Genomic DNA, 9,265 nt, shown 5'->3' on the forward strand with positions numbered 1-9,265 from the left:
TACTGATAACCTGGTGAGCCTGACTGGCTCATCGTGCTCCCAGTGTAACCCAGTATAACCCAACATTCTCTCTCTGGATACTAGTGATTTTATTTAATCAAAGTATCCATATAAATAAAGTTTAGATTCTTAGGAATTAGTGGCACTTTCTTCTCTCACATCTCTTCTGGCCCATCTCAGCTGATCCACCACCCAGACAAGCCTGTCTTCTTACCCTCTTCCTACCACTGTGTCAACTCTGGCATTTTCACACCATGCCCTGTTCTCCAGTGATAGTCCCTGACTAGTCCCCACACTCGGCCCTGCCTGAGACGCCACCTTTCAACCAGAGCTCTTTTTGTAAATCCATACCCTATTCATCTGATAAAGTCAGGACCTCTCATATGCCTCCAGCTCCTGTCCTGGGAGGCCCTTTCAGGCATCACCTGAGCTGTAATGAGCTTTAACCTGCACACATACACAAACACACACACACACACACACACACACACACACACACACGTTATCTAACACCCCTACTCCTATCTAACTGGTACTTGGAGCTATTAGGGGCAATGAATAGACCCTTTGGGACAAATTGTTGGGTGACTCACTGCTCAAAACCACAAGTCATTTCATGAGAGAAAGGGACGGCAGTCTTTGGAATGCTATAGTACATTTCTACTCTGTTCTATAGGGATTCTGTGAGTCAGGATTAGCCTCACAGCTGGGTGGTAATAGTTTAATGACTAATGCAGGGTCCTACCCAGAAAAGGTGCAGATGGATTGAAGTGGCTCCATGTCTTGGATGGTGCAGGTTAGAGCACCTGTCATTCATAGGGTTTCTATGAGTTGTAGTCAGCTTGATGGCATCTAAAATCAACAACAATGGAACTGATAATATAAAGTCTGTAGAAAAAGAACTGTTAAACAATTTCTTTAAGTCTACTACAGCATATTTATTTTTATAAGCCTCTTGTCTAGAGTCAACAAGACCACGTGGAGGCCCCTTGTATATAAAGACAGGCCCTGGTCGCCATTTTGGAGACTGTGTGAGGCGGTTGGACTCTGTATTTCGATTGAGTGTGATGTGGAATGTTTGGTTATTTTTCTATTTAAGCCTCTTTTTCTGAATGAACAACACCTCGTGGATGGACATTGTATTTAAAAGACGGTTGGGCCCTAAGGCCTCAGTGCCTCGGGCTTCATGTTATTATATTTTGGAGAAATATTCCAAGTTGTACAGCACACTTTTGTGCATTTCTGTACTGAGGTAATCTGTGTTTGCTGTGATGCTGAACCTAGTGCTATTTGCAACGGATGGGGGATGGGGTGGGGTGACAAATACCATAATGGCTCTCCATGGTGGACAGTGTTTTCTGGGTCTCCCAGTTTAAGACAGGTCTGGAAGCAGAAGTGGCATACACTTCCTAAACTACATGCCTCTGGAAACTCTATAAACCTGGAGAAACGATGATAGTTATTTAAAGGCTTCAGGCGTTTTTCCTAGGGTCCCTCAGAGTCATGTTCTCAGTTGCGACCAATAAGAACTATCAGAGAATAAGCTCAGTGAAGGATAATTATCAGGACTGAGAATCACCACTGCCTTCAAACATATTGAATTTATAGGCAACCTGCACCACAGAGTATGACTATCCCATAGAGTTTCCAAGGCTATTGGTGCCTTTGAATTGTGGTGTTGGAAAAGAGAACTAAACTTTAAAATAATCCCATGAACTTCAAAGGAACTTAATTGTGGATCCAAGTAAGATGAAGTTGTTGATAGTTTTAATCTTTTCTCCATGTATCATGATGTTGCCTATCGGTCCAGTGATAAGAATCTTTGTTTACTTGACACTGAGATGCAATCCATACTGAAGGCTGAAGATTGCAACCGTCAGTATAAATTGACTCAATGGCACAATGGCAGTATGGAGCTCTTCAGTGGTACAAAAAAATGTCTAACATGTTTGGCTGCTACATGTGAATTTGGTGGTTGTCTTCAACCAGAGATGGCTTGAGTCAATAGGAGTTGGGTTAGAAGTGTCAGTCCCGTTTCCTGATCTACACACAGGAGAAACATACCCCTTTCTGGATTTGTATTTCAAATATCAGGAGGGAGAAGGGACAGTAACAGTTCATGGACCTGCTGCATAATTCAATTCTGCAGTTACTGAATGAGATTAGTAATTCCAGATTCATTATCAAGCAAGATAGACAGTTTTGCATGCTGAACTGGTTGTAAGGGTTCAGAAAAAGAAAAAACCAAAAAAACAAAAACAAAAACAAAAACCCCAACAAAAATCTTCGAAGCACTCAAATAAAACACTACGGATGGATTATTGCCTAGGATTGTGTTACGAATTTTTGCGGTTATGTTTTTGAGACATATTAGCCTATAGTTTTTTATATGGCGTGTGTGTTTGTGTGTGTGTGTGTGACGAAAAGAGAGAGAGAAAGAGAGAGAGGGGTGAGAGTCATTGCCTGGTTTTGGCATCAGGGTTATTCTTGCTTCATAGAATTACTCTGGAAGTCTTTCTTCCTTTTATTTATTGGGAAAAAAACCCACACAGAATTGAAGATAGTTCGTCTCTGAATGTTTGGCAGGTCCTGTAAAGTTGAGTACGGCTTATGCTTGGTCTCTGAAAATGCATAAACAAACATTAATAGACTTAAAGAAAGAAAGAAAGAAACAGCACAATAGTCATGAGAGATTTCAACACATCATTCCCACAAAAGAATAGGTAAACTCTAAGAAAACTCCACAATGATACCGAAGGATTATTATACAGTCAGCCAATTGGCTCTCATTGAGAAGAGACTTCAGAAATTCAAGATAGATTCAGAAGAGGTCATGAAATAGAGAATATTGTTCATCCATTGTTAGATGGATCTTGAAGGAAGGTGGAGACCACCAAAATTATGTTTCCTTGCATTTTATGAAAGGTATTTGACTGAATGGGTCATAATAAATTATGGAAAGCATTGATAATAATAGGAATCTTGGAATGCATAGTTATGTTTATGTGAAACTTGTATATAGACCAAAAGCCTGTTGTTCAAACAGAACAAGGAAACACTGCATGATTTATAATAAAAAAAAAACCCAAATGTTTGTCAAGATTGCATCCTTTCTCCCTATCTATTTAATCTGAATACTGAGCAAATCATTGGAGAAGTTGGACTATTTGAAGAAGAATGTGGCCTCAGGATTGGAGACCAATTTATCAACAGTTTATGCAGATAAAATCTTGCTTTTCGCTAGTGAAAAGGACTTGAAGTGCTTTGTGAAAAAGATTAAAAAAGCAGCCGTGGAGAGAGAAAAGCCTGGGGAAAGGCCTTGGGCTGGAAACATTTTAACATTCTGTTCATTTTCGTTATGAGGCCCTCCTTGCAATACCTTTGCCAAATATTGTTCCCCAGCCTATGGAATATTTTCTCTTCCGGGTTTTGTTGTTGAACAATGTTTTAGTATTAGGGAGGTACATTCTTCCAAGAAGAACCAAATTTAAGAGATTATGGGGAAATTATCAAATTTGTATATTGCGCTCTAGATTGCTTTCAACAACTGGAAAACTTCTGCTTAGTAGAAATACTTTCTCTTTTTAATACTTGGCATGACTAGAATATATTGTTTATGTAACTATTTAAAAGTATTCCAGTTCTTAGGGCTATAAGAGGATCTTTTTTTAAAAAGATTTAATTGATATTAATATCCAGCTCAGAGTACCAATATGGTTTCAGACCAGAAATTGCACTGGACAGTTCTGCAAAAAAAAAAAAAAAAAAAAAAAAACCAAAGCAGGACAATGAGTCATTGCCAGAGTGAGGAGACTCTTGGCCTAGAAAAATCTAGATTTGCAGGGAACACAATAAGGGACGTCAGTAGCAAACTGTTGAGAATAAAGCAGAGGCTGTGAGTTTGGAAATAGGTGAAAATGGCTAATAATACAAAACACACACAGTCCAGATTCACACAGAAATGGATCCAGCAGCTCTCTGTGAAGATGCTAGCTTGTCATATACAGTCATGTTTCTTCAGGGAAATAGACAAAGCTCTTAAGAGGTAAAATAAAGCATAAGGATAAAGTTCCCAGGGGATCTAGAAAAGGTCTGAGCATTCCAAGTCTCAGTTAAAGATGCTAAGATAATTTTGAATCAATGAGAAAAGCAGAGAAATGTTTCTTGGACCCCCTATATGGCTAGGAAAGAACTGCCAGCTTTTCCCTTTGGTGTTTCCAAAATCAGTCCCTGTCCCAAGGTGTTTCAGACAGCATACCAAGACAAAACTGGAATAGTGTTAGAGCCTTCTCATATTGTCTTATTCTATTTTTATGTAAAATTTCTCTTTTTCCCTCTTTTTAAGAAAAATTATGAAAGTTTACAGAAAAGTTTTTCACTCATATTTTAAATTATTATTAAATTTTATTAGTTTTAATGAACATTTTACAGAGATTTTGGGTTTTCATTCATTCATTGTTGCACTGTTTTCTCTACCCTCCTCCCCAGTTCGTTTTCTTCGCCCGCTGAATGTCTGTTTTAATTGTCCAATTGCCACAGTGCTTGTCAAAGCCAGTTCTGATTAATCTCCTTTTGTCAGTGTGTCCTTTGCCATTCCCTATCACTCCTCCCTGAGAGAGACTTCACCCTGATTCATAAAGAAAAGGGGATGGCGTATTCTCTTAGCTACTTCCTGCTGAAAAGGGATGCTGTGGGTTTCAGGGTGAAGATTTTCTCTCACTACTCTAAAGGGCCCCTTTGGCAGTAGGAAACACATAGACTATTATGGAGATTGATTTTGGAATTTAGATGCACTGTTATCAATTGTGCTTAGCTGTACATGTTCATATCCTTGAAGATGTATCATGGAAGTGTTGCAGCCTAGAAGACACAAATTTAACTAACAAGTTAAAAGTACATGAGTCAAAAATTAAAAAGCAATAATATTCCGAGTAGAGGTTCTAATAGTGGCACAACTCAAGTTACAGAGGGAAGGTGGCTCTTACAATAAAAGGCCTATAGACTAGCACTTTGTCTATTATAGTGTAGAGGTTAGAAACCACAAGATGTAGAGGCTCAGCTATGTCATTTATGGTTCTTAAGTCCTGGAGCAAATTCCATCTACCACTGGGTTGTTTTACAACTCGGAAGTTCGCATGTAAGGTAGTGGTGAAGTAAGGAACTGCTTACGAGGTTTTCCATCCATTCCAACAACTAAGAAATAGTGAAAAGAGTTGGGACCTCAGAAGGCTTTTAGGACCAAGTAGTAGGCTCCGTTCACTCATTTTTTTATGCATATTTTCACCCCTACTCCCCCCAGCTCACGTTAATAAAAAAATCTTCATTAATTGTTGCCTATGTTACTCCTTCCTCCCTGTAAACCTTTTTCAATATAAACTTTAAAGAAATGACAAAGGATCTGAGCATTACCTCCAAAGTAAAAACCCAATTTCTCTTGTCATGAAAGAGAAAAAGAAAAGAAACTCTAAAACTCTTTCTTAAAACTTAATTATTCTTGCAGAAACTGTGGGATAAATCCTACCATGTTTGTGGCTGAAGGTCACAGTGAACATGGAAGAGCACGCACTGACAGGGCCTCAAGGAGAGAATCAAGCTCAGTTACAGTACAATGTGTGTTTCTATGAGAGTCATCTTGAAAGGGTCCCTTGCTGAGCAGTCTAGAGCACATTAGTGAAGCTGTCCCACTATCCTCACCCTTGGGCTATTCAGAACATGCAGGGAACCCATTCCATCACAGATCCTGCTTACCCTGGGGGAACACCAAACCAAGGACAGGAGAGGTGCAACAGAGCTGGCTCAAGACTTAGTATATTTATAATCTGACTGCCTCAATGCTCTTTGCCTGCCCCTTTCTATGTTGAAGGAAGGTGGTGGTCAAACTGTCAGAGTACTTGCCTGATCCTAGTCCTCAAAGATGGTGGTGGTGGTTGCCCTGTACCCTTGAGTCTTAGAGGCAGTTAATCACACGGAGATTATTAATCCTCCTGCAGAGCAGTGGTTGATTTGGAACTGCTTATTTTGGCTGTGGCACAGAAGCTTAGCACTAGGTCACCAGAGCTCCCTCGCTCATCCTGAAATGCTGGAAGTTGAATTAAGATGTGGAAATGGAAGGATGGACTCTCAGACCATTTGCACCGTCCTGTCATAGACAACTCATAGCGACCCTATGAATGAAAGGCCTGAGTGAGAACTGTCCATAGAGTTTCCGAAGGCAAGCCATTTATTTCAAAAGTCAATGCCAGTCCTGCTTCCACGTTTGTTTTACTGGGGAAGCTCCATGATACACTGTCCACCCTGGGTAACCACTATCACCTTTTGCACATGGTGTCATAGTGTTTAGCATCACAGCAACCGTGAGTTACCTCTGTTCAGCAATGCACAGACCAGTGCTATACCACTTAGAAGCATGTTTGACAAAAATACCATTTGAACCAGGCCTAGGCCTGAGGGCTGTTGATTAAATCACCCACCTGGGGCCTATCTTTCTGTTCACTGGCCAACGTAGCTCTCTCTATGTTGTTGTTATTTTTGTTAGGGTCCGTTGAACTGTAGACGATTCACAGCAACCCTATGAATGAAATGCCTGAGCCCAGTTTATATAGTTTCCGTTTATTAGTAGAGCACAAGGTAATTCAGAGTAATTGTCCTTCACAGATGACTCTGTGGAGTTGTCATGTTTCCAGTCAGCCCAGACAGGTGAGTCTTATCTCTTATCTGATCTCTAAGGAGGAGGAGCAGAAGGAGGAGCCGAGTGGAGGGGGGAGAGCCATCCTGACCCAGAAGTTGGGTATAAAAGTGCTCATTCAATGAGAGCAGAATGAACCATGTCCGTCCTTGGGATGCTGCTCTCCCTTCTGCTGCTGATCTCATCTCTGCAGCAGCCAACATCATCACACTCCGTGTTGCACGATATTGCAACACATGATAAAAAAGACAAAATCCTTCTGGCAGATGTGATCCTATCCTCCCTGAATGCATCCGCTACCTGCCTGGAGAAGGAGAATCTCTTTAGTGATGTCATGATGAGTCTCCGAATTCTGCAAGGTGAGTGGGGTCACACTCACGCTCTACTCTGATAGACTGTGAACCCCAGGAGTCCAGTGACCATCAGGTAGATGAGTAGTCTGCTCAGGACATGGAAAGAAGCAAATGTGTGACTCGTTTCTCCTAAGAGTCCTGGACGTGGGAGGGATGCTTATGGACCATATGTTTTAGACTTAGGACTTCAATTCAACAGTATGTCGCTATTTTCATAGTTATAGATCCTTTGTGCTTTTTCTGCCACCATGATACTGACAAAGCAGGGAGCCGAGTGTGACATTTCATGGGCATTTATAGGGTGACCAATCTCATGGCAGGATGCAGTCCAGAGACTAGAGACCTTCAAGACTGATTTCCAACCTGAGCTTCCTCTGCTTCCAGCGAAATTTCCCTGGCGGTGCAGAGAGAACAGAGTAGTGCTTGTTGTGCTTTGGAAGACTCAAGATGATGCGGTGTCCCTGCCATCAGCTGGGATCTGGGCAGTGGATTTCCCAAACCACCCATCACCTCTGATGGTGGCAGAGTTTTCTCACACTTGGAAACTCAGGGTTCCACAGGAGGTTGGGTTACAGGACAAATCAGCTTCGCTCCCTGGAGCCACACCTTGACTTCACAACTATGTGGTCTCCTCACATTTCTCACTGTAAACCTCGTAAGCCAGGCTTACTTCCAGAGAGCCCCCAGGCTTACCTCTGCACCCCCATCTACCAGCATGGACTAGGGTGAGGCAGGAAAGAAGCATCACACTGTGAGCTGATTTAACTTTGACTGTTGGCTATTTCAAGTTTTGCTGTGTGACTCCCAGGTGTCCATGCTGTTACCGGGCCTCTGTCTTTCCTTATAGCTGAACATTCATTTGCTTGTTTAATTTCTTTTCTCTTTCAAAGGAGATTGACTGAAGACGCATCCTGTAAAAATGCCCATTTATATGGCATAAGGAATTTATTTCCAAATGGTATTGTCATCAAAACAGAGTTTAGGATTTAAAACAATATATTTTGAGGGGCAGCATTACAACCACTAATGGTCACAGAGAGAGGAACTGTGTGATTGGACGTACATGTACATTTTAGAGGGAGATGCAATTGAAGCAAATGCTGTAAGTGTTATAACTATATATTTCTCCTGCACACATGGAAGAATGAACTCATTGTGTTTCCTCCTAGCGTATGTCAAAGGCGTTATGGAGCCATGGGCCATGAACCCAGAAATGGAGCCAATAAGCAAAAAGATGAAGATGTTCTCCATAAAGCTGGAGGAGCTTGTCAACAAATCCATTTCTTACTCGTCCGTGGCTTTATCTGGCAACCTAGGCAGTAAGTACCCACATAGTAATGCAGTGTGTTACAGCCTCCTCTGAGGCATGGGATGGTCAAAACCACCTACCACCCTAGACAAGCCTAACTGCAGTTTAACAGTTTCACTCAAACTTGACTCTAGGTTAGAAGGTCCCTCCCTCCCATGTATTTGTTGTTAGGAATCAGGAAGTCAAGGGTCCTAGTGACCGGATGAACATGAGATCTGAGCCTTGACCTGTCTTATGCCTCTGAGGACACTGTTTGCACTTCCTCCAAGAGCAGTTGGCTTGTTGTGTGGGCAGTCCATGGTAATCACAGTGTCCTTGACAGCACATTGCCAAGTGCACCACGGCTCCAGGTCTCTAGAGTGCTATTCGCATGTTGCTTGTGGAATGAACGAAAACGAGCTAGTTGACAACGTCAGTCTTTTTCTCCATCTATCACAGTTTATTATCATCCCTCCCAACAGAGTGAAAGAGTGGATGTCAGGTTACTCTAGGCTATGCCTTCCCATGCTTGTGCTCCTCATCCTACAATAGTGGTCTATACCAGTGTGTGGAACATCTAGACACTAACTGAACAGCTTCTATTTCAGTGACTAACATCTTGCTAGAATGTTTGGTCCCTTAGGTACTCGAGTTTCTGTTCTTGTTAGCGTGGGGTCACCGTATAAGGTCAATCTATAACACTGATACTAGGTTGTATTAATGGCTGACATGGGCCCAAATTACTAATTCATCAACCTCAACTCAGGTGACTCAATGGGTAGCAGAGGAGAACTATCACTGACAGCATTATCAATTGTTGATATGTTAAAAGAAGATTGCAAAGCCTGTATTCTGTGGCTACTCGGGAATTGCAATCGCTAAGTTTTTATTATAATCCACTTATATTAACCTTAGCAAAACCCACAGATTCTGAAATCT

Source organism: Elephantulus edwardii, unplaced genomic scaffold, assembly GCF_000299155.1.
Source record: "Elephantulus edwardii isolate Elephantulus edwardi_28Jun2011 unplaced genomic scaffold, EleEdw1.0 scaffold00186, whole genome shotgun sequence".
Classification (NCBI taxonomy): domain Eukaryota; kingdom Metazoa; phylum Chordata; class Mammalia; order Macroscelidea; family Macroscelididae; genus Elephantulus; species Elephantulus edwardii.